This window comes from Castor canadensis, chromosome 17 (genome assembly GCF_047511655.1).
Source record: "Castor canadensis chromosome 17, mCasCan1.hap1v2, whole genome shotgun sequence".
Taxonomy (NCBI): Eukaryota; Metazoa; Chordata; class Mammalia; order Rodentia; family Castoridae; genus Castor; species Castor canadensis.
Genome location: NC_133402.1, coordinates 13,423,954 through 13,449,380, shown reverse-complemented (window position 1 = coordinate 13,449,380; position 25,427 = coordinate 13,423,954). Strand labels below are relative to the sequence as shown.

The 25,427-nt window shown below is 44.1% G+C and overlaps 1 long non-coding RNA gene across 3 annotated transcripts; it reads left to right on the top strand.

Annotated features, from left to right (window-relative positions):
• Positions 1 to 1,898: 1,898 nt before the first annotated feature.
• Positions 1,899 to 24,376, top strand: LOC109701228 (uncharacterized). Of its 3 annotated transcripts, none has more exons than XR_012443278.1 (5): positions 1,899 to 1,989; positions 3,563 to 3,771; positions 19,028 to 19,115; positions 21,205 to 21,551; positions 23,024 to 24,376. It is a non-coding gene; the product is annotated as an uncharacterized lncRNA (long non-coding RNA). The 3 variants fall into 3 exon arrangements; XR_002213802.2 differs by having other exon boundaries at positions 21,205 to 21,421; positions 23,024 to 24,373; XR_012443279.1 differs by having other exon boundaries at positions 1,922 to 1,989; positions 3,567 to 3,771; positions 21,205 to 21,421; positions 23,024 to 24,373.
• The last annotated feature ends 1,051 nt before the right edge of the window (positions 24,377 to 25,427 follow it).

Below are 25,427 nucleotides of genomic sequence, written 5' to 3'. Positions count from 1 at the left end.
ACACTGAACTAAACACAAGGCTTGTAAGGACAGATGCTTGGAACATCAGGGACCTAGGAAGAGACCAGCCAGCAAGCCTCCCTCCTTCTTTTCTCTTGTCTCAACAGGTGGTATTTGCACCCCAAAGGTCTAGCCCCAGATGCAAAGGTACAGTCAGCCCCAGGTTAACTCCCCAGGCCCACCCTGGACCAAAAGCACATCCCCCAGAACCCTCCTGCCACCTCCCAAAAGGCTCTGAATCCCAAAAGAACTTCTAATTGCGTATCTGCCTGAACTCATCACTGTCAACTCCAGGAGTTCAAAGGCACTGCCCTTAAGTCCTCTTCTCTATAAACAAGCAGCTGGGAGAAATGGGAATGCCCCGTTCTCCATCAGCAATCTCACTCCACTCTCTCCCTGCTATCCACACAGCAATGTGAAATGCTGTCACGTCTTGGGGCTGGCTCAGCCCACAGGCACAAAGAGCCACACTTCAGCAAAGAGGGTCGAGTCAACTCCAAAAGAACTTTAGCAGATCAGAAAGCACACCCCACGATGCGTATACAGGCAGTCTTCAGCGAGGGCACCCAAACTGACAAAAGACACAAGCATTCAGTGCCTGGGGCTCCTAAAAACACTCTCCTGGTGTCATATCCTTCTGTGGCTAGCCGAATCCCTGCAGGCAAGTGGCTGTGATGAAGACAGACAACAACACATGGGTGTACCCATGCAGAGCTGGCACCTTGCTCCAGAGATGGGGTCTCTGACCCCCTGCCTCTAGCTCAGAGGACTTAGCAATGCAGTCTACAGAGTAAGGGAGGAAAGCCATCGCTGGAGAAGTTGGGGATATGTAGGAAGACAAGTCACTTCCCCACCCAGTCAGCCAGTTAGTCTGGGAAGACAGTCTCAGCCCTGACTGTTCACAGCTAACGAGAGCAAAGAGACCCCACAGAAGGTGTTGTGAAAGTGTGGCTGGACAAGTAGTTGATGATGCAATCGGGCCAGAGACACAGACAATCGGCTAAGACAAGGACCACGCTCTAATACTGGAGGTGGCAGGAGGCGATATGGGGAGGGCACTGATGTGGCAAGGTTAGAAACAAGAAGATGGGGACAGACGTGAGAATCAACAACAACCAGAAGGGGAAAAGGGACCCAAAGTCAGACCAGGTGGCCACGACTAAGTCTTGACTCTGGGACCTCGTCTGGGACTTGAGACATCCAACCCAGACCCCTTTCCAGGCCAGGGCAAACAGAGAGGGCTCAGCTGTCTGCAGCCAACTCGGCAAAAAAGACCAACCAAAGAGAGGCTGTTTGGAGAACCACCCAGGAGCGGCAGCGGCGGCCAAGGATCCGGGCACGATTGGGCACGGAGCGAGGCACCCATAGCCACACCACACGCAGACAGCAACTCGAGCGCGTAGCGAGAGTGACAGGGAACAGGAACCTGGCCAGGCAGGAGTAACCTCCCCCCCCCCCACAGCCACCACCACCACCACCCAGCGCCTCCGCTGGGGACAACTTCCCCAACCCCAGGAGGGCAGCGCTCAGACTCTTGAGCGGGGCAGCGCACGACCTGGGCGCCTAGCCGGGGACAGGGAGTGGGGGACAGGGGCGCAGCGTGGCGGCCAGGACTTCCCGGGGCCAGGGGGCGTGAGTCGGGCCACCGGCCTCGGTCCCAGCGGAGGGGCTGCGCGCCGCAAAGGGCATCTTACCAGCGCCCGGGCGGGCAGTGCCCCGCGGCTGGCCGGCTGCTGCGCGCGGGCTTCTCCGGGGCGGCCTCCCCGCGCCCGCGCCGGGGGCCCCCGTCCTCCGCCGCCTCCTCCTCGGCCGCCGCCGGCCCCGCGGGCTGCAGCGGGCTCGGCGGGCAGGTCCCGGCGCTCCCGGCGCGGGGCCGGGGCCGGGGGTGGCTGCTCGGCGGCGCCGGCCGCTGCGCCCCCGCGGCGCTCCCCGGCCCCGGAGTCCAGGCTGCTGAAATTCCACACGACCAGCGTCTGCAGCAGCAGCACGGTGAGCGCCGCGAGCAGCGCCGAGTGCGAGCGCCGCGCCAGCCTCCGGGCGCACGGCGCCGCCACCATCTTCCGAGCCGCCGCCGCCGCCGCCGCGCGAGCGGGGCGCGGGGACCCCGGCGCGCTCCGGGCCGCCCCCGCGCTCCCCGCGCCTCCCGCGGCCGCGGCTGCCGCTCGGGCGGGCTCCGGCTCGGGCCCCGCCGCCGCCTCGGCTCGCGCTGCTCCTCCTCCACCTCCTCCTCCTCCTCCTCCAACGCCGCCGCCGCCGCCTCCACCGCCGCGGCGCGGAGTTTTCAGACGGGCAGGGACCCGGACGTCACCAGGAGGAGGGGAAGGCGGGAGGCGGGCGCGGGGAGGCCGCGGAGGGGCGCGGCGCGCGCGCGGGGACGGCGCGGGGAGGGGGGGGCGCGCGCTCCCCTCCCCACTGCCCCTGGCCGGGGGCTGGCGATGGGGAAGGGGCGGGGGGGGACGCGGGCCGGCGGGGAGGGCGGGGCCTGGGGGCGGAGCCGAGGGAGTGGAGAGGCGGAGGGAACTGGAGGGGGGCGATCGGAGCAGACAGGCACCCCCTGGACGGGAGTGGGTGCCGGGATGGGGCAAAAAGAGGGAGGCGGGGCAGGAAAACTTGGAGGTAGGGGTTTAAGGGGGACTTGTGGGAGGTGGGCCCGCTCAGATTCAAAGGGAGGTCAGGAAAAGACAGGGGTCCGGAGACCTTGTTCCAAGTGGGAGCGAGCAGGAGGCTGATCAGCACAGGAGAGGGACCTGGCCGAGAGTTTCTGGTCCTGGGCTCTGCTGTTGGCACAGAGACCATTGGCAGGTGGAGATAGGAGGGACATTTCCGAACTGGCAGAGCCACGGAAGGGTTCCAGCTTGGGCAACCCCATCCCTGGGATCCCCCACACCCCGTCCCTCCCAGCGTAGAGGAGGTTTTGAATGAGTCCTCCTCCTCCGAGGTTAATGGGCACAGCGCTGTGAGTGACTCCTGAGTCACACGCCCCCCCCCCATACTAAGTGTGCACTGAGTCACTTCTCTGGTCCCCAAGGACTCACACACCAAGAGACTCCAAATCCAGTTGGCAAATGAGTATGTTAGTGGCAAACGGACTTGGTCGATCTTCAGGGCATGGGAGCCCCAGAGCCTCCCACCACACCCTTCTGTCTCGCCAGCCTGCCTAGCTGGCTGCCCAGGGCTCCTATGTCCTGGGGAAAGCAGGCCTGGCTTTGTAAAGAGGAGGTCTCTCCCCTGCCTGCTCTGTTGGGGTGACCTTGAGCCTCCACAGCGTGAGCCTCCTCCTTCTGGATGAGGGTTTAGATGGAATGATCCCGATGGACTCCTTTTATTCCCAGCCCTGTGTGACTCAGTCCTTCCCATCTTTCCCTCCCTTGTCCTCTTGCCCAGAGTTTCACACGCAGCCGCCCTGACTGGTGAACACATGGGAAGGGGTTTGTGTCTCCTACCCACTGGCCCTGTGGGAATCCACCAGCAGATCAGATCCCCAGTCTGAGATGAGACTGTGAGGCAGATGCTTTGGGTCTTGTCTGCTGTACATTTTTAACTTCACTCTGATTTTTTAAAGGAAGAAAGTTGGGCATAAAGAGAATCTATCAGAGTGAGGCCAGTGGTAGGAAGAGACGGACCATCCATCCACTCTGCTAGCATCTGTGACTACTGACCTGCTGACAAATGCTAGGCCAGGTACAGAGATCCAAAGCTCACTACACCTGAATCTCACCTCAGCCAGTTCCAGGTGCAGAAGAGCCAGAGGCAGATATGCTTCAGTCAAAGGTGAGTGTGGTCACTGTCCCCTCCAGGGATGCGTGCACAGTGCTAAGTGTTCAAGAGAGTGGGGCCAGAGTAAAGAGAACATCTTTTTTGGACCCATGTAATTTGTCAGCCCACTGCTCTGAAGAAAACTGTCAGTGAAACTTCAGAGTCCACCTCAAGAGCATTTACAACTTAGACATAGAGGCCTCCCCTTGGGCTCAGCACTCCTAACTGTGAATTAGGGAGAAAGACAGAGGCAGGGGTACAGGTCTCCTGTTTGACATAATAAAACACCTATAACTGTCTTAAAAACAAACTTTACTGGATCATATAACTGAACACTGAGAATAAACACTTCAGGTGAGGCTTGACCCAGCAACTCAGAACTGTCACCTAGGAGCCCTCTTCTTTCCATCTCTCCTCTCTGCTTTCCCCAGGGTCTATTTCATCACAAGATGCTTTGCTGAACCTACTTGCTTCCTTTGTTCATTTCTAGCCCAGGGCAGAGAGCACCAATATTTCCCAGAATTTTTCTCAAAGATACAGAGGTAAGCCAGACACAGCAGTTCATTCCTGTAATCCCAGCTACTTGGGAGGTGCGCCCCTGTCATCACAGTACAACAAGGCCTAAATAGGAGGACCTTGGTCCAGGCCAGCCCAGACAAAAATGAAAGACCTATCTGAAAAATAACTAAAAATAAAAGAGGAGGGCTGGGGGCATGGCTCCAGTAGTAGAGGCCTGTCTAGAAAGCATGAGGCCCGAGGTCCTGAGTTCAAACCCTACTAACATCAGTGCAAAAGAAAAAAAAAAAAAAACCCGGATACCAAGATGCTCTCTGATTGAGCCATCTTTAGATCTGAACCACCAGTTGCTGCGGCCAGGAAGACAGAGGTGGTGCTGGTCAGTGTGGCCAAGGTCCCATGCTTCCCCTCTGGCGTCAGGGCCAATCCAGTGTCCCTACAAACACTTGGATGCTCCCTGGGGGTCTGTGGGTAGGGCAAATGCACTCAGGGTGGTAGGACTTCAGTCTTTCACACATAACTTCCCTCAGGCTTCTCAACGTTGGCCAGGTGCCCTCCCCTCCCAGGACCTCAGTTCCTTTAGTGCCAGATGGGGGCTGGAGGACGCCCTCCCTCAGAGTTGCCCTGTTAACAGCCTCTCCTGAGCCCAGCGTTCAGGGTTCTGAGCACTGCTCGTACCTGCCCAGCTTCCTGTCCTCAGAGGTCTCTGCTGTGATGTCTCCTTAGGCAGCAGCTCTGTTACCTGCACTTCCTCCACGTGACATATTTAGCCACAGTCCTTTGGGGCCAGGCTCTGATTCAGCTCTCATGGGTCCCCTGGGGTTCAGCACTGAGGTTAAAGATCTAGGGCCCCAGGTCCCTGGAGAAAGAGCTGTTTGTTTATCTTCACTCATAAAAAGCCACGCAAGAAAGAGGTTTTAGAAGCTTCAGGCAGGTTATGGATTCCATAAACAGCTTATGTGATGTTTTTCAGATGAAAAATCACCCAAGATAGAAGAGCAGGGAGGCAAGTTCCTAGGGTCATTAGAACCATCTTTCTGGCCCAAACAAAAGCACTTCAGACATCTTTGAGTGAGGAGGGGCAGGGGAGCAGAAATGGTACCCAGCAAAGATGACACAGGGAGGGAAAGGGGGCAAATTGGGTCTAGAATGCTTGCTGTCTTAGTACAAGGGTATCCTAAGTAACACTTAGAACTAGTACTAGTTTGGGGAGTCCAGACCCCTGGGAATAGCAAGTAGGTGTTCTAAATTTGCTAAGCCAGAGAGGCAGCAGCAGCCACTTTGTGTTTGGAGGACCTGCCTTTAGCTTTTGCAGGGCTCAAACTGAGATAGGCAAAGCATGATGGATCCCCCAGAGCACAAAGTCCACAGTAGCCCGATCCTCAGACTTTTTAAAGCTCATTTAGTTACTCAACAAACATATATGAGTCCCCAGTATGTATCAGGCAACATTTTGAGCGAGTGAAATTCAGGGATGAAGATTACCTAGGGATATTTCTTGTTAAATGGTTCCTGCCCTCACTTGGCTGAGAGACAGAGCTCCAACTCGTTTGTGGGGTTTTCTCCCCACCCTGCAAACCCCACATCTGGTAACCAAGTCGTTTTCAGTCTGTGTATGTGCCGAGCTCTGAGCTAGGGCGCACAGGGGAGATAAGAAGAGGGGTCTTCACCAGCAAGGAACTTCCCAACAGGGCAGGGGGACAACACGAAGACATGACCAGCAGCATCAGAGCTGGGTGGAGGGTGGGTAAGAGCGAGATTGCCCAGGCTTTTAGCATCCATTGAAAATGTACCTCAGATTCATCATCTATAAAAAGGAGTTAACAATAGGGTCTTCCTTTTATTTTTAAAATAAGGATTAAGTGAGATAGCTCTATAAATATTTTTCCATTGAGACTGGCACATAGTCAGTGCTCAGTAAATGTTAGGTATTATTCACTTTATTAATATAGTACAGCACTCTCAATGACGAGGGTCCAAAAGCATCAGAGGAGAAAAGAAGTAGCCAGGGAAGTCTGCCTGGAGAGGTAGTACTAAGTCAGTCCTAGACTATAAGAGAAGACAGCAGATATCCCCAAAGCCAGGACCTTGTCTTATTCATCTCTACTCTCACTGGCACGTTGTCTGGTTCAGGCACTGAACAAACTTTTGGCTGTGAAGTGAGCAGCAATTATAGGGCAGGGGGCAGGTGGAATCAGCCTGGGGCGTTTCTGGGCAGTGAGAGAGCTGGTGGTTTAGAGCCAGGTGTAAACCCAGGTTAAACACCAAATATGCAACATCTTAGTTGGGTGATTTGCAAACAGTCTTTTAAATGTCACCAGATCTCAATATTCTCGACTGGAAAGAGTGAAGGGAAGACAGACCCATGCCTTAAGGGTCAGGTGTTGTATGTAAGAGCGTGTCATTGGTTTTATATGAAGTGGCAGCACAGGACGGTGGCAGTCTGGAAGGACTGTCAGCCTGGTCACAGTCTGGTCACAGATGGATCTGTAAAGAAACCTCCTCTTTCCTTTCCCCACAGTGCTCCCGCCATGGGGTGCCAAGAAGTGACGCTTCACCTGCTCCCCTGCACTGAAACGCACTTCAGACTAAGAGTCAAATTCAGTGAAAGCTATGCTTTCTTTTTAAATCTCAATCGTGTGCTGTTTCTTTTTTGTTTTTAGAGTCTGTTTTTACCCATTGACCTGGCTCTCCTCTTAAAAGATTTTTTTAAAACTTGGAAGTTTCACTTCTGCATAAAGACAGAAGTCAGAGCAGGTGGCTTACCTGTTTCTCAGCCTCAGTGTGAGGTTTGTGCACAGCCAGCCTCTGCCCCCAGGAATCCCAGCTGTCTCCAGCAAGTGCTTGCAAGCCCCAGATCCCTGCGCACACCATGGTCAGGGAGCCAGGATGCCAAAGGTCCCTCCTGTCCCTCCACTGCATGTCCCTGTGGACAGACATCACCTTTTCCTGCCCCCACCCCATCCAAGAGACAAAAGTGGCCTCTGACCAGACCACAGGTTCAGACAGACCCTGCCAGACACCCAGCTGTGTTTCTGAAAGCCACTGGTTTCCAGGCAAGTCTTCTATCAGTAGAGGGAGCTCGAGGTAGCAAAAAGATAACATAGCTCTGCCCACAGTTTCCAGTAGAAAAGATCTGGACACAGCCAGGAAAAGTGAGGTTCCTAAGTGGAGGTGGGGGCGCTCACCCATCCTGCACCAAAGCAAACTTCACCAATTCATAGTACCAGGTAGTTGCTGGGGGGTTGGAGGGCAGAAGGGGATGGAGAAAATCAGACCCCACCAAACTGCCGGGAGGATTACCTAGCCCTCTGAAGTCTCAGCCTTTAAGTGACCCCTGCAGTGCTCTGAGCTGGGGAAAGGGGACACTCCAGGTCCACGTCTCAGAGTAGATTGATGGACATTTCCTTTAAAATAAATGTTTATGGTGTGTGTAGTGTTGCTTTATCTGGGTCCTAGAGCTCCAGGCTTCTGACCGTCATGACAAGGAGAGTGGTGGTAGCCATGGTAATGATGGTGAGGAGAGGTGATAGTTTTTGAGTACTTGCTACCCACCCATATTGAGGACCTTAACAAACGACATGCACCAAATATTTCTTGGTAACCTGATTAAAACCCAGGACGGGGTTCATGTTGGGGACTTGTGAGAATTTAACCATGAATGAATAAGACAGGGAGATCCTCCCACACCATGCAGCTTCATTATAGACCAAGACAAGTAAATAATATATTAACATGCAAAGTCAGAGAGCAACGCGTACAAGGACTAAAATGAAAAGCAAACGATTCCAGCTGGGTGTAGTAGCTCCCATCTGTAATCCCAGCCAGGTCACTTATTCTGTTTATTGTTTTCCATCTTTCTCACCCCACTAGATTACAATGGCCATGAGGGCAGTGTTTCCTCTGCATGGTGCACTGCTCTGCAGCTGACACATTGTGGGTATTCTGTTAATTATTGTTGAATCAGCCAGTGGATCCCATCCACTGTCACAGTCCGAAGACAGCTCAGCAAAGTATGGTGATGGTCCTAACTTAAGGCCTTACTCATGCTGGGCCACTGGCTACAGTTCACAAGCGATGGGTCACATGAGTGTTGGGCATAGTGGCTCCTGTCTGTAATCAAGGCTGGGATTATAGCTACTCAGGAAGCAGAGGTTGGGATGATCCCTATTTGAGGCCAGTCAGGGCAAAAAGTTTGGGAGACCTCACTTCAACCCACAATCTGAGTGTGGTGGTGGGTGTCTGTCATCTCTGCTATGTTGGAAAATTGCAGGATGGCAGTCCAGGTCAACCCAGGCATAAATGTGAGACCCTCTCCCCAAATTAGCTAAAGCAACATGGGCTTGGAGGGGGTGGCTCAAATGGCAGAGCCTAACACAGGTGAGGCCCTGAGTTCAAACCCCAGTACCCTCCCCCCCAAAAAAGAAAAGGAAAGCAAGGAGATTGCATGAGAAGATGAGAAGACAGAGGACCAAGGAACAAAGGGCTCCAGCCAAGCAAGCCGCAAATGTCTGACGCAGGTTGACAAGTGAGAGAGATACCGGATCCAAACCACCTTGGACAATTGCTCCATGGTGGTGTTTTTCTTCCTCCGAAAAGCTGGGAGCACACTGACCCCTCCTAGGATTATCATGGGATTTAAATAAATGAATTAATATCAGAAAAGCCCTCGAAGCAGCACCAAGCACACAGCCCAAAACCCAAAAGCGATTAGAAAAACCAATGAGCATTTGATAAAATAAATACATTGAAGAAATCAATGCTTCTTTTTCATAGCAGCCATATAAATAGAACCAAAAATGAGGAAGGACATGGAGAAATTGCATCGTGCAACCTACAGACTCAGTTTAATAGATTCTAGAGAAACACACTTACCTTCAAGAAAATAAATATTATTTTCTTACAATCATGAAATCTATTATATACCTGGACACAAAGAAAAAACTCAGCAAATAAAATAAAAAGAGATTTTCTTAAGTCAAACTCTCTCTGACGGTAATTCAATAATATTAGAAATGCTTTATTATTTTATTTATTTTTGATAACATAAAAATGGAGAAACACAATCCTAGGCAATAAAATTCAATCCTTTCAAACCAACAAATAAGAGAATATTTTATAGCAAATCTACAAAATACAATAAAAGCCATAGTCAGAAGAAAACTAATAAAGTGCTCTGAGTTCATTGTAAAGAATTACTCACCAAACAACAAGGGAACTTACTCTGAACCCAGGAGGTTAAAATAAGAACAAAGTAAATTAAGAGGAATTCTAGACAGAAATTAATAAGGATAGAAGCTGAATTGAGTGGAGGAAAAGTCGCTTCTCTCTCTCTCTCTTTCTGTTCTGGGAAGGGAACCCAGGGCTTGCATGTGTTAGGCAAGTGCTCGTCCACTGATTCACTTCCCCAGCACCTCCCCAAACCTCAGTTTTATTCATTTATTTTTATTGGTGACTATTAAAGATACAAACCTAGGGGTTGCATCGTGATATTTCATGACACATGCACTGTTCTTTGATCATCTTCACCTCTATGTTACTTTCTTATCCACCACCCCACACATTTTTTTATTCTTAGACACTTTTATATGGGCTTCATTATGACCTTTTCATATAATGTCCTATTCATGGTTTTCCCACACATAATCCTCCATTTATCTTCTTGTCTCTCTTTTTTTTATTCTTTTAGATCTAGATTCTGCATATGAGAGGAAACATGTCATCTGTCTTTCTGAGTCTGGCTTATTTCACTTAACGCGATGACTGCCAGTTCCATCCTTTTCCTGCAAATGGCGTGATTTCCTTTTGTCTTTATGGCTGACTAATACTCCACCACATTTTCTTTATCTCACCGTCGGTTGTTGGGTAATTGGGCTGGTTTCATAGCGTGGCTATGAGAATAGTGGTGGTATGAAGTGTGAACAGAATCTCTGTCGTACGCACGCTGGCTTGCATTCATTTGGACATAAGCCAGGGTATAGCAGGGACCTATGGTAGTTCTTTGCTTAATTGGTTTGGTTTTTTTGTTGTTTTTTTGACGAAGCTCCGTATTAGTTTCCATAGAATCTGCACTCATTTACTTTCCTAACAAAAGTGTGTAAGGTTCCTTCCCTGCAACCCCATCCCATCTGCATCCTCACCAGCATTTGGTGTTTGTTCTCTTGATGATGGCCATTCTGAGTGGGGTGAGGTGGAATCTCAGTGTCATGTTGGTTGGCGTTTCCTTGATGACTAAGGATGTTGAACATTTCTTTATGTGTTTATTAGCCATTTGTACTTCTTCTTTTGAGAACTATCTGTTCAATAAATTTTCCCATCTATTAATTGGATTATTTGTTCTTTTGGTGCGTTAAGTTTTTGAGCTCTTTATATATTCTGGATATTAATCCCTTATCGGGTGAATGGCTGGCAAAGATTTTCTCCTATTATGTGGATTGTCTCTTTACTCTGATATTTATTTCCTCTGACATTTGCTGTAATCCCATTTGTCAATTACTACTCTTATTTTCTGAGCCATTAGACTCCTGTTTAGATCTTTAAAGTGTTTTCCCCTAACAGTTCAATTTCAAGTCTTACATTGAGGTCTTTGATCCATTGGGAATTGATCTTCGTACAGGGTGAGAGACTGGGATCTACTTCAGTCTTCTGTTTGTGGGCACCCAGTTTTCCCAGAACCATTTGTTGAAGAGGCTCTCTTTAAGGTATGCTTTTGATGTCAATATCTGATGGCTGTAGCTGCATGGGTTTATGTCTGGGTCCTCTACTTCATTCCACTGGTCTATACGTTTGTTTTCGTGTCAGCACCATGCTGGTTTTGAGTCCATGACCCTGTAGTGTGGTTTGAAGTCAGGTATTGTGATACCTCCAGTGTTGCTCTTTTTGCTCAGCATTGCATTGGCTATTCAGGGTCTTTTGTGTCTCCATATGAATTTTAGGAGTGCTTTTTCTATTTCTCTGAAGAATGTCATTGGATTTTGATGGGATTGCATTGAATCTGTAAATCATTTTCAGTAATATAACCATTTTCACAATATTAGTTCTACCAATCCATGAACATAGGAGGTTTATCCATCTTCTGATGCCTTCTCCAGTGTTTTATAGATTTCATCATAGAAGTCTTTCATCTACTTAGTTAGGTTTATACCTAAGCATTTTATTTATTTTTGAGACTACTGTAAAGGGAATTATTTTCCTGATTTCTTTCTCAGCAGGTCCATTATTGGTATATAGAAAAGTATTGATTTTTGTATATTGATTTTGTATATTGCTACTTTGCTGAAAGTGTTCATCAGATATGAGTATCCTGGTGGAGTCTTTAGGATCCTTAAGAATAGGGTCATATCATGTGCAAATAGGGATAATTGGGTTTCTTCCTTTCCTATTAGTATACTTTTCTCTTGCCTTATTGCTCTGGCTAAGAATTCAGAATTCCAGCACTATATTTAATAAGAGTGGTGATAGTGGACATCTCTGTCTTCTTCCTGACTTTAGAGAATATGCTTCCATTTTTTCCCCATTTAGTATGATGTCAGCTATTGATTTATCATATATAGTATTCATTATATTGAGTCATGATCCTTCTGCTCCTAGTTTCATCAGAGCTTTTATCATGTAAGGGTGATGAATTTTGTCAAAGGCTTTTCTGCATCTGTGGGGATGACCACGTGAGTTTTGTCCTTATTCTGTTTCTGTACTGTGTTATGATTATTGATTTGTGTTGAACCATCATTGCATCCCTAGAGCAAAACCAGCTTGATCATGGTATCTGATCTTTTGTGTGTGTGTGGTACTGGGGCTTGAACTCAGGACCTTAAACTTGAGCCACTCCACCAGCCCAATTTTTTGTGATAGGGTTTTTCAAGATAGGGTCTCTTGAACTATTTGTCTGGCTTCAAACTGTGATCCTCCTGATCTCTGCCTTCTCAGCAGCTAGGATTGCAGGTGTGAGCCACTGATGCCCTGCTAATCTTCTTATTGTTTGTTAAATTCAGTTTGCTAGTATTTATTGAGAATTTTTATATCTATGTTCATCAAGGGAATTGGTCTATAGTTTTCTTTTATGTTGTGTCCTTTTCCAGTTTTGGTAACAGGGTAATACTGGCTTCATAGAACAAGTATGCATTGTTCCTTCCTTTTCTATTTTATGAAATAGTTTGAGGAACATTGATGTGGTTCTTACATAAAAATCTGGTAGAATTCAGCAATGAATTCCTCTTGTTCTGGTCTTTATTTGTTGGGAGACTCTATTACTGCTTTGAATTAATTACTCATCATAGATCTGTTAAGTTGCTTACGTCCTCTTGGTTCAATTTTGGCAAGTCAAATGTGTCTAGAAATTTATCCATTTCTTCCAGATTTATTAAATGTAGGCTTACAAAATATTCCATGAAGAGCCTCTGAATTTCATTGGTATCTGTCATATCTCCCTTTTCATCTCTAATTTTACTAATTTGGATGTCCTCTCTCTTTTGATTAATTTGGCTAGGGATTTATGAGTCTTGTTTATCTTCTCAAAGAACCAACTCTTTGTTTTACTGATTATTTGTATTATCCTTTTAGTCTCCACTTCATTAATTTCCACCTTGCTCTTTATCATTTCTTTCCGCCTACTAATTATGAGTTTGGCTTGTTCTTATTTTGTAAGAGTTTGAGGTGCATCATTAGGTAATTTATTTGAGATCTCTCTGATTGTTTTACTGTAGGCACTCATGGCTAGACACTTCCCTCTTAGCACTGTCTTTGATGAATCCCACAGGTTCTGGTAAGTTGTACTGCCATTTTCATTTGATTCTAGGAATTTTCTTAATTTCCTCCCTGATTTCTTCAGTGACCCACTGATCATTCAAAAGTATGTTGTTTAATCTCTGTGTGTTTGTGTTGTTTCTAATGGTTATCTTGCTGTTGGTGTTAAATTTTATTCCATTATTATCTGGTAAGATACAAGAAATGATTATACTTTTCTTGTATTTGTTAAAACTTGCTTTGTGGCCTAAAATGTGATCTATTTTAGAGAGAACTCATTGGGCTGCTGAGACGAATGTGTATTCCACAGCTGTTGGATGGACTACTCTGTAGATGTCTGTTAAGTCCATTTGATATATGGTGCAATTTAACTCTCAAGTTTCTTTGTTGAACTTTCTGCTTGAATGATCTATCTATTGATGAGCATAGGGGAATTAAAGTCATCCACCATTATGGTATCTTGATCTTATGTCCAATAGTGCTTGTTTTATGAAATTGGGTATATCAAATATAAATTTAAAATCATTATATATTCATGATAAATTGTCCCCTTTATTCACAGAAAGTGCCATCTTTTCTCTCTTTTGACTAATTTTGGCTAGAGGTCTATTTTGTCAGATAAGAGCATAATTACTCATGCTTCCTTTCAGTTTCCGCTTACTTGTACACAATCTTCCATCCTTTTACTTTCAGTCTTTGTATGTCTTTGCCCATGCGGTATGTTTCTTACAGACAATGAATAGTTGGACCTTGTTTTTCAATCCAATTAGCCAGTCTATGTCTTTTGATTAGAGAGTTAAGGGCATTATTTATATTTATAAATAGTTACAGCTATTTATTGTTTTCTGTGATTCTGTTGGGCTTTTTTTCCATGTGTGTTTGAGCATTGTTTATGACAGTCTTCCCTCCCCATCTTCATGAAATACTCCTTTAAGTGTCTTCTACAATGCAGGGTGGGTGGACATCAAATACTTAACTTATGCTTATCTTAGAAGTTTTTTGTTTTACCATCAAATTTGAAGGATGAGTCTGTTGAATAATCTTGGTTGGTAGTAATTTTCTTTAAGCATTTGAAACCTATTGTTCCATGCTTTCCTGCCTTTTAGGATTTCTGCTGAGAGGTCTGAGGTAATTCTGATGTGTTTATGTTTGTAAGTCAGTGGTTTTCTTTTGCAGATTTCAATACTCCAGATTTGGCAAGTTAATTATAATGTATTGGAAATGGCCTATTTTCTGGTCATGTCTACTTGGGATTCCAAATGCCTTCTAAACTTGGGTGTCTGTGTCTTTCCAAAGTTTTGTGGAATTTTCTGCTATGACCTCATTGAATGGGTTTTCTGTGCTTTTAGTTTGTATCTCACCAACTTTTCCTACACCATGGATTTTTAAAGGTTTTTCTCTTGATCTTCTCCCAGAGTTCTTGAAGGTTTTAGTCATGTTTCTTTATGTTAATTCTTTATTGCTGTTGAAATGCAATATATTCTCAATCTTGTTTTCAATTTCTTGTATACCTTCTTCTGCTTGTTCTAGCATACTGGTGAGACTCTCTATTATGTTTTTTACTTGATTTATTGGGATTCATTTCCAACATTTCTGGGAGCTTTTTATTTGTTTGTTTGCTTTCAGAATCTCTGTTTCCTTGTTGAATTTCGCATCCATGTTGCTGACTTTCTTGCCCAGGTCTTGGATTGATTTACACAGTTCATTTATCTATTTGGTGAAATCTTTTTTGAGGTCATTGATCATTTTCAAAAGTAAACTTTGAATTCTTTGTCTGGTATCTCAGGCATTTCAGTATCTTTAGCTTCTCTTGTTGAGGTGTTATGAACTTTTGAAGGAATCATATTACCTGTCTTTTCATATTATGTATGTTTCTACATTGTGATTTGCCCATCTGTTAGGTTGGATATCTCTCGCTACCACTCAAGGAGAGAAAGCATACAATATGAAATCACCAATTCAAAACCAAACCCTTTATTTAAATGTAGTTAAAAACAATTGGAATTATCAACTACATCACTAATATAGTTACAGAAGAAAGGAACAAGGGTTCTTATAGGATAGCTCATAGGCTAGATTTTTTTTTTATTATTCATATGCGCATACAAGGCTTGGGTCATTTCTCCCCCCTGCCCCCACCCCCTCCCTTACCACCCACTCTGCCCCCTCCCTCTTCCCCCCACCTCCTCAATACCCAGCAGAAACTATTTTGCCCTTATTTCTAATTTTGTTGTAGAGAGAGTATAAGCCATAATAGGAAGGAACAAGTGTTTTTGCTGGTTGAGATAAGGATAGCTATACAGGGCATTGACTCACATTGATTTCCTGTGCGTGTGTGTTACCTTCTAGGTTAATTCTTTTTGATCTCACCTTTTCTCTAGTTCCTGGTCCCCTTTTTCATTAGGCTAGATATTAAAAATTAAATAGTAAAAAGGGGGTGGGAAAGGAAGAGTGAAGAAAGATAGGGAAAGGAGTGAGAAGTATATGGGGTGAAGATGTAAGAAATAACAGTGTGTGGGAACACACATAATTATTACAGAGAACAAAGATAGTCAGGGAAGGAGAGGGAAAAAACAGAAAAAGAAATCAGTACTTCATCCTTGCTGAGGAAGAGGGGGCTAGCAGTTGTACCCTATCAGGGCAGCAGGTGTTTTCCTCCAGTCTGTGGCCCTCAGAGCCTGTCTGTGTCTCTCCCAAGGTGTGCCCTCGGGGAAAAGGATAACCTGTGATTCCCCTCTAGGTGAACCTGGGTACAGTGGTTGGGCTCTAGACTTGAGGCAGTGTGTGGGTGGGCAGCTGTGGCTCCGTGGGAGCAGGGCAATTCCACTCAGGTAACCCCAACTCTTGTGGAGGGAGCAGATCTGGTGGCTCAGCAGCATTTATGGGAGAGCTCCAGTCTTCTGGGGGAAAAAAAGCTAATTTTAAAAATACCAGATTAAACCCCACACAAGTCTCCTTTGGAGAATAATAAAATATGACTATGTAAACAAGAAGAGCTGGCCAAAATTACAGAAGAGAAGGAAAATGGAAGTGAAAATATCATGTGCAATACTGTGGTAATGCATTTGATATCCTGGATTAAGTAGTAATTTCTTGGAAACAGTATAAAAATGGCCCAAGACAAGAAAGAAAACTTGAAGAAACCAGTTTTTTTTTTAAATGGAAGACTCACTACTGGAAAAGACCCCACATGAGAGGGGTTGAAAGCTGAGTTGCATAGTGCCTCAAGCAAACAAGTTTGCCCCACGATTGTTTAAATAATTCCAGATCACATGCAGTGGTCCTCAGGCATGACAGAATCACCTGGTGAGCTTTTAAAACTGATGATCTCCAGTCTCCATCTCCAGAAATTAATGTTTAATTGGTCTGGAGTGTGCCAAGCACTATCATTTTAAAATAGCTCTCTGGTAACTCTTGTGTGCAAGCCAAGACTGATAACCTCTGTCTTAGAAGTAATACAGAGCTTTTCAATTCTTTTTTGCTATATAAAAGTTCAGTAATAAGTAACATTCAAAATAATTGCATTTATACAGTTATAAAATTTGATTCATATTTTAACAAAGTCTTTTAGAGTTTTTCAATTCTTTAAAAACCAGTGCTGATAAAAAAAAAATCGCACCAGAAAAGAAAACTTAAGTAAGTGTTACTTATGAAATGAGAGAAAATCACCGGATTAAACTGCTAGCATCAAAGGACTAATACATTAAGATCAGGTAGAGTGTGTCCGTGGAATTCAAGGCTGGTTTGAATCAGGCAAGGTATCAGCATAACCCACTGATGACATCAATGTGTTATAGATGAAGCTCAGAAGCCACTCTGTTGCATTTGGTAGTCATTCCTTATAGAATACCACAGGGACAATTAGCAGAAGAAAAGTCTTATATATAAACCAAAAAGTCTGTAAAATGGCAACACTAAAACATTTGTAGTTATAGAAGTTCTTATAAGGATGTTAAAATCTAATCAGTGCAAGCATTGGAAGAGAAAAACTGAATTTCTTTTTATTGATGGGCTTCATATGTAATAAAGGAGGCTAATAAATATAACCCTGTTAGAACCAATAGGAGCATTTGTAAGTCAAATGGAGCCAGTGCAGTATACTGCTATTAATACCCTTTCACTGTATCGCAGTAAAGACCTTGAAGTGGATAGAGTGAAAATGTTCTAATCACAATGTCACTAGATGCAAGTAGACAGTGACTTGGGAGCACACTGAAGAAGAAAGGCCCAGGGATATATGAGGAAGAATATTTTTAAATAATTCTGCAAAATCTCTTTGCATTTCATAAAACAATATTCAAATGAAAGGAAATAAATACTATGATCTTGAGTGGAAAGATGGATATAAAATAAAAGTCTCACAAAAATCTTTGAAATTAAGTATCAGTTAAAATATCAACTGTTTACTTTTAATGGTAAGGGAATGGGAAGTGGGAGATTGGACTAAACAAATGCAAGAAGAAATATCCCATAACAACCCCAAATTAACAAATATGTACATGCATACATGTGTACATACTTGACTTAATGTACATCAGAATATTCTATAAGGTCAAATATAAACAAATATAGTATTGCAGATTTAGGAATAGGAAAAAATATATCACTGTAAGAAAACTCCAGATAATATTTGAATCCAGTAGGTAAATATGGTTTATTTGAAGTGCATTGCTAGCTCAACTGATTTTCCCATTGGAAGAAAATAGTACTGGATTCCTGTCTTACGGTGTACACAGAAAGACTTGAATGTGAATAAAATGAGACAAATTGAATCAAGGAAAATTTTAGAAGAGACATACAGAAAGAGAAAGCAGCTCTTTAGGAATATACTACAAGTGGAAGTTGTGATGGTTATTCTGAATTGCCAACTTGATTGGATTGAGAGATGCCTAAGGGATAGTAAAGCACACCTGTGGGAATGTCTTTGGGTGCACTTCCAGAGATGATGAGGTCATGAGTACTCTGACCTAATCAATAGTTTAATCCATTTATGGATTCCAAATTTGAATAGACTGTTGGCAGGTGATGAACTGTGAAAGGTGCGGCCTGGTTGGAGGAAGGAGCTCACTGGGGAACATGTCCTTGGGGGGCTATATCTTGGTCTAGCCCCTTCCTATTCCTGCTCTATTGTGCTTCCTGATTGAGATAATCAACCTCCTCCCCTTGCTTCCCCTGTCATGATGCTGTGCCCAACCATGGGCCAGAATCAGAATTGCCAAGACTATAGACTGAAATCTCTGAAGCCACGAGCAAAAACAAATAGTTCATTTTTAAGTGGTTCTTCCAAGTATTTTGGTCACAGCAATGCAAAAGTAACTGTCACAGAGGTAGTAGGCATCAGAAAGAAGAAGACAGTTGAGCAAACTAAGCCTTTTAAACTGGGAAGGAATGAAAAGATGCCTGGTATGATGAAAATATTGACACATTGAGCTACAACTCAGTCACATAAAGGAATGAAGTCACAATTCACATCAAGGTATGTGAACCCCCAAAACATCTTTGGGTTAAGGGAAGAAGAAGAAAGTCACAAAAGACTATGTGTTGTATGGCTTTATTATGTGAAATGTCCAGAACGGCTAATGTACTGAGACAGAAAGTAGATTCGTGGTTACCAGAGGCTGGAGAGAGGACAATGTGGGAAGTGATTGCTAATGGGCATGAAATTGTTTTGGGGGGTGTAAAAAATGTTCTACAATTAGATTGCAGTGATGGTGCCATACTCTGTAGATATAGTAAAACAGGTGAATTTTTATATGTAAATTATATCCCAATAAAGCTATGAAAGTATGGATGCTAGTACACCCATATTTGTTTTTTAGCTATGCAAAATATAGTGTATCCTACTTCATTAAGGATGAAAATGCAGATTTCATTTTTCTAGAATTAGCACATATTGTTCTAAGTAGACCAATTTTTAGAACTCTAAAATAGGAGACCAGTAATTAGCCATCACCTAAAACTTTAGGGTACCATGACCCCCTAACAGTCTTCTTATTTCCTCTCTGTGAAGTAGATGGCCCGAGCATCCTTTTCTGTGAAACAGGGAGAGAGCTATTGTGAAAATGAGATGAAGTAATGCCTCCACATATTTCAGGCACATGGTAGGTACTCAATAAAGGCATCGGTGAATATGATGCTGGTCGGGGGGGTGATTACGATCCCCTGATGAAGGATCAGAAGAGTCTTACGAGATATATTTATTTTTAGTTATTACATTTGTTATTTACACATGTATATTTGTATTATATGTATATATTTGCATATATATAGATAGATAGATAGATGGATATTTTATTTTAAAATCCACACTACTGTAATATCCCTAGTGAGTTGTCAGCTAGTTAATTATGTAAAGTTCCGTAATTGCTTAAAAGAGAGAAAATTGCTACCAAACTCATTTGTGAACTGAATAGAGGAAAATATACACTATTTTTAAACTTTATCATCAGTGTGCCAAGGTCAGATGGAAGAGGACTAAATTCCATTTATGGAGCTGGAATAGCATCTGCTCCCTCCACCCTGGCACAAGTTCCTTTCAACCCCACTGGAGACACCTCTGGGGAATCTGGCCTTGCTGGGGACCTTCCTTTAGTAAGGAAGGATTGCCATAACCCAACACAACCGTGGTGTTCTGGGGCAGAAACAAAACTGCTCATTGTGTAGGACAAAGAGGAAATGTATTTCTCTGTAGGCTGAAAAGTGTTTGTTTAAAAACTGTGTCATAGCAGGGACTTTTGGTAATGCTGGAAGTGACCCATGCCTTGATCTGGGAATACAGGTGCACAAATTACTAGAGATTTATGTGTAAGAAGTGTAGGCTTTACTCACTTTATGTATTTGAAAGAAACATTCCTATATGTAGAAAAAAGAGTATGCAAAGATAGTCACCATAGCCTCTTTGCATAGACCTTTTTCTGTATGTAGGAATCTTTCAGATTCAGAAAGAACCTAACTTTCAACAGTTGAGTAAATTATGGCATACCCATTAATTGCAATATTTATGCAACCACTAAAATGTGGAGAGTTTGAAAAAATATGGAGAAATGCTATGTCATAAAGTGAAATGAAAAAAATTCAGGAGATAAAATGTTTGAGCATAATACACAAACATAATTATACTAAAATATGCATAGAAAAACAAAAGAGGGAACTATCAAAGATTTTAATACTGACTATCTTTGGGTGGTGAATCTGTGAATGATTTTGTTTCCTTGTTTCAGATGTTCTGCACTTACAAGAAATGTGTGTGGCTCTCATAATTGCATAAACAGTATTAACACTTCTACATTTGCAATAGAACATGGCAAGCAGTGGAGCAGGATCAGTCTTTCAGTGATTAATAGCATGGGATGTTTGCAATTGCAGACTTGATGGCCGACACTGGTCTTTTTGCTTTAAAAGGGCAGATATTCCTAGAGCTAAAGCCAATTTCCTAAGGAGATCACCATCAGGCTTGGCAATACAGCTCAGTTGCAGATTTCTGACTTACAGTTTTGAGATGTGCCTCCTGGCCAGAAAATAGGCAGTTATGCCCTTCCAATTAAGGATTTCTCCTTCCTTGTGAGGATAAACTGCAGGTAGCTTCCACTTCCAGGAAGTTCCATGCAGCCAGCCCTAGACAGAAATGCTGCAACTCTCTAGCTGTGATCGTATCAATATACAGTGCTCCCAAGGTGTGATCATATCAATATGCACGATGCAGAGGAGGCTACTTGGTGCGAATTTATGAGCAGCCCAAGTGGCTTCAACACTGTCCATTACCAAAGTAGGATTCACATTTTGGGAGGGGAAACTTGGAGGAATTTGGACTTGAACAATATCGTCTACTAAAGACCCAGGTGATGATAACATTAAATAACCTTATTGCATTTCTCCTTTGGCTACCCATTTATTAACTATTTATTGAGTTCTAGACCTTATGCCAATCCCCATTGTTTTTAAACCAGGAAATGGCAAATAACTTTCATTCTGCAAGCTGAATTTGATCAGTTGGTAGCGATGCCTTGAGGGCTCCACTAGACATGATTCTAGGACTGCATCCAAACTCAGATGAAAAGAACAGTGATCAATTAGTAATGTCTGCTGTTATTGAAGGGGGGATGTGGTATATAGACCATGCCCACTGGATTGTTTGTGCCAAGCTAATGATGGCCATTTGAGCTTTGACAAATGCTCTTCTGTTTCCTACAGGATGAAGAAACCAAATACCTATCCATCACTAGGGAGATGCAGTGGAGGAGGGAAAAGAAGCAAATGTTTGTTGGACCTCTGCTTCCTTCTTCACTCTGCACAGCTCTCTTTCCATACATTGAGTTATGTCATGTTTAGGACGTCCCTTTGTGGATATCCTATCCCTTGAGGATATTCATTTTCGTCTCCTTTGGACACAAGAAGGACAGGACCCAGTGTAAGAGAAGTGAAATAACTTTTCAAAGTCCCATAACTGACCACAGGAGAATTACTCTTCCATCCAGCGAGCAACACAGGCTTCATATGGACCCAAATGAGAAAAGACAGAGTCCCCTTCTTTTCAAAAGGTCAAAAAACTAATTCTACCAATTTTTGATAATTACTTTAGTTAATGGGTCCCTTTCGAGAAGTAATTCATCCAGTTTATTCATCAAGACAAAATAAGGTATAGTCTATTCCACTTTCTGCCCAATCTCATATAGACAGAGTGGCTGGTGTCACTTGGCAAGGGTAGGACTCATGTCACCCAGGCAGCAAGACCAGAGCTTTCCAGTCCTACCTACAAATATGCACTGTCTGGATAAGCTTTAGCGAATCCAACTGACCTTTTTTTCCAGTCTGGTTCAAATGTCTGTGATTTTTCTGTGGACCAGCCATCATCTTGAAAAATTACATATGATTACAAATTTACTGTGTGCCAGTTCCTCTGCTAAGGACTCCAGCTGCACTGTTGGCTTGTATTCTCCTGCAATCCCTATAACAGATCATACCACAATTATCCTGATCACACGTGTGACAAACATGAAACTTCAGGATGGAGTAACTTATTCAAAGCCACATAGCTAGTAAGGTAGTGCTAATACTCCAACTGGGGCAGTCCGACCCTCAAGTCTACAGCTTAATCTCAATTTCAACTGTTGAATCAACTTTCAGTTCTTATCAATTTTCTGTATGTTCTGCCTCTGAGATAGAAGGTCAAGTGGAAGAGAATTATTTGAGGGTAGAAGCCTGGAAATATCAGAAGGGAGGTGGGAAAATGAGGCAGAGAAGGAAAGAAGTTCATCTCATCCTGTAAGGTAGAAACTGGACTTCAGCACTGCTTGGAGAGCTCTGGGTAATGCCACATCCAAGGCAAGGGAGTTGCTATATTTATACGTCAATTCCTGGCAAGCCATTGACAGCTCTCAAGGGACCTGGATTCCCTTCTACTTCAAATCTACCATACAAGTGGACAGAGTGAACTCTAGTGGTCAGAAGAAACCCCTGGGCCAAGAGCTCTGGGTTAGGCAGTGGCAGCCAGGAGACTGTATAAAACACAAGAACCTAAGGGGTGTGGGCAAGGCGACACTGCCAGTGGCTACCTCCACTTGCTTCTTCTTTAAACAAACAACTTTATCAAGGCACAAACCATAGACCATAACATTTACCAATTTTAAGTGTACAATGCAACATGTTTTAGCAAATTTACTATGTCCATCCAACATAAATTATTATTATAACATTTTCATCATCCAGTAGCACACATATTTGCAGTTAGTTCCTATTTCTACTCCCAGTCCCAGGTGACCACATATCTACAGTCATCTACTAGTAACCTCGGAGGATTGATTCCAGGCACCCCTTGGATACTAAAATCCGAGGGTGCTCAATCCCTTATACAAAATGGCATAGTATTTGCATATAACCTACACACATCCTCCTGTATGCTTTAAATAATCTCTAGACTTATCACTGTAAATGCTATGCAAATAGTTGTCATACTGTCATTGTTAATTTGTATTGCATTTATTTATTTACTTTCAAATATTTTGTATCCTAGGTTGGTTGAATCTGAAGATGTGAAACCTGAGTACACAGAGGGTCAACTGTACTTTCTGTTTCCATGGATTTACCCTTTTTGGACATTTTATATATATGGAATCATATGCAATGTGGCCTTTTTCATAAATGAGAAAAAATCCCTTTGCAAACAGCTCAGGTTGCAGGAACAAAATAAAAGCAAGATGGGCAACTGCCTAACGAATAACTTTTCCTTGTGGAAAGCAGAGATATTCTAGATGAAGGGAATGGTGGCTGCATTATAACTGGCAGTTAAGAGCTGCCCCAGGCTTGGCCTGCAGGTCCCTCTCCCCTAGGATGCATTGCCTCCTTTGCACTTTGGAGTCAAAGGGTTTTAAAGGTATCGTTTCAACACAAGGGACTGGCAAGCAGTAAGCTGTTGGTTAAGAGGCACTGAAGCCCATTTGCCATTATCCTCAGCGCTGGAGTGAATGGGGTTGGCTTAAGAGCCCCTGTGTTTTTAATCAGCTCCAACAGTTTCTGGAGGTCTTGGCTGCTGAAGAGGTCAGCCTTTGGAGTGACCGATGATCAGGGTGTCTTAGTTTCTTATCTGACTTTCCAACCCCTTCATAGTTTCCTTTCTAATAAAATGGAAGGGAACATGATAGAAAACAAGATCAGAGCAATCAGCCAACTGGTCAACCATCAGTTGATTGCCATCTTGGGACCTGGCAACTCCTGCCATGCAGGTTGGATGTCTGTTGTGCAAACTGGTTAAAATTCCCCATGTACAGAGATGTAATTGACTGGTGACTAACTGTAATGAAAACTGCTGATCAATGAAAATGAGTTAGGGTGTTGATTCCTCACCCAGGGCAGACTTTGATCTTGCCGTTGGAGGTCAATGTCTTCAAGCTGCTCTGGCTCCTTGATTCTGAATCAACCCATGGAGCGGAAGATTGACTTCTGTGCTTCATGGGACCCCTTAGAAATGGCCACTCTTTCCTTTGCATTATGAAAGGAGTGCCAAATAAAATGCAGGTGCTAACCACATTTAACCATGGTTAGCTGCCTAGTGATTCTTGTGCAGAGTGGCCACATGGGTAGTGGCTCTTTCCTTCCAGGGTCAGCCACAGAAAGAAAAGTAGATGCTCCATTTCGGAGCATGGGTTAGGATTAAAGCACTCAACACTCATCCCTATTTCCTGTAGTATGTCTCAAAATCCACCATAAGAAATGCATATCTTTAGATCCTCAGGAATTATCAATGTCCTGAGAACCCAGAAGTCTGCAGAAGTCTGCACCTCCCTGGTAGGTGTTCCACACATAAAATTGTGCAACCAGCTTTTGGGGGCTATGCTTGCTGTCATCCTGTGCCCACCTCGGACACAGTCACAGTGTGTCCACACATTCCTTACATCTCAACCCAACACTCAAGAAAACTGGTGAGAGATTTTACAGAGATTTTCTTGAGTGATGAAGGTGAGGCCATCATTGTCTCCCAAGACTGTCAAAGCTTCCTCCAAATCTCTCAGCAGAGCAGTCTGGCACACATCCAACACAGTTGTCTGTCACACAACTCTTGGGGAAATGCAGACCTAGGATGGTGTTTGGGGCCTGGTGGGCACTGGGATGCTGGTTTGGTCTTCAGGGACATAGAAGACAGGGTAGTGTAAGCCTTCATGTTGCCATAGCCTCTCTCCCACATCCATTTTAAAGGGTTTCTCAACACATATCGCCAGTGTATGCAGAATTCTATTAATCACACTAGGGTCACAGTACTCAATGATGGAGAGGAACAGGATAAAGGGAGAGAGGAGGGAAAGAGGGAGAGAGAAGAAGAGAAGAAAGGAGGAGAAGGAGAAGAAGAAGGAGATGAAGAGAGAAGAAGAAGAAGAGGAAGAGGAGGAGGAGGAGGAAGAGGAAGAGGAAGAGGAAAGAATGGAGGTAGGTGGAACTAGAGAGTTTAAGGATCCAGAGGAAGAAATAGGGGAGTATTAGGAAGACCCAGGGAAAAAAAACAGAAAGGGAAGGAATGAGAGAAGGAAGGGAAAGAGGGAGGGGAGAACAGAAGGAAGGAAGGAAGTAGGGAGAGTGAAGGAGGGAGAGAGAGAGAGAGAGAGAGAGAGAGAGAGAGAGAGGAGAGAGAGAGAGAGAAACAGAAATTTGGCAAGAAACAGGGTCAGAAGAGGAAAAGGGACTGAGGGGAGAATGGGAAATCCATTCTTGCTCTGACAGCAGAGCCTTCTGGATTCTTCTAGGATTCCTTGACTTGAACACTGTCATTTGGGCTGATACCTTTCTGTCATGGGAGTGTCCTGTGTGCTATAGGTTGCTTGGGAGGTTAGAAGACCCTTGCTCCCCACCCACTAGATACCAATATGACTGCCTCCTTCAGTTACTTCAGCCCCAAACCCTCCAGACACTTTGAATGTCCCCTGTGG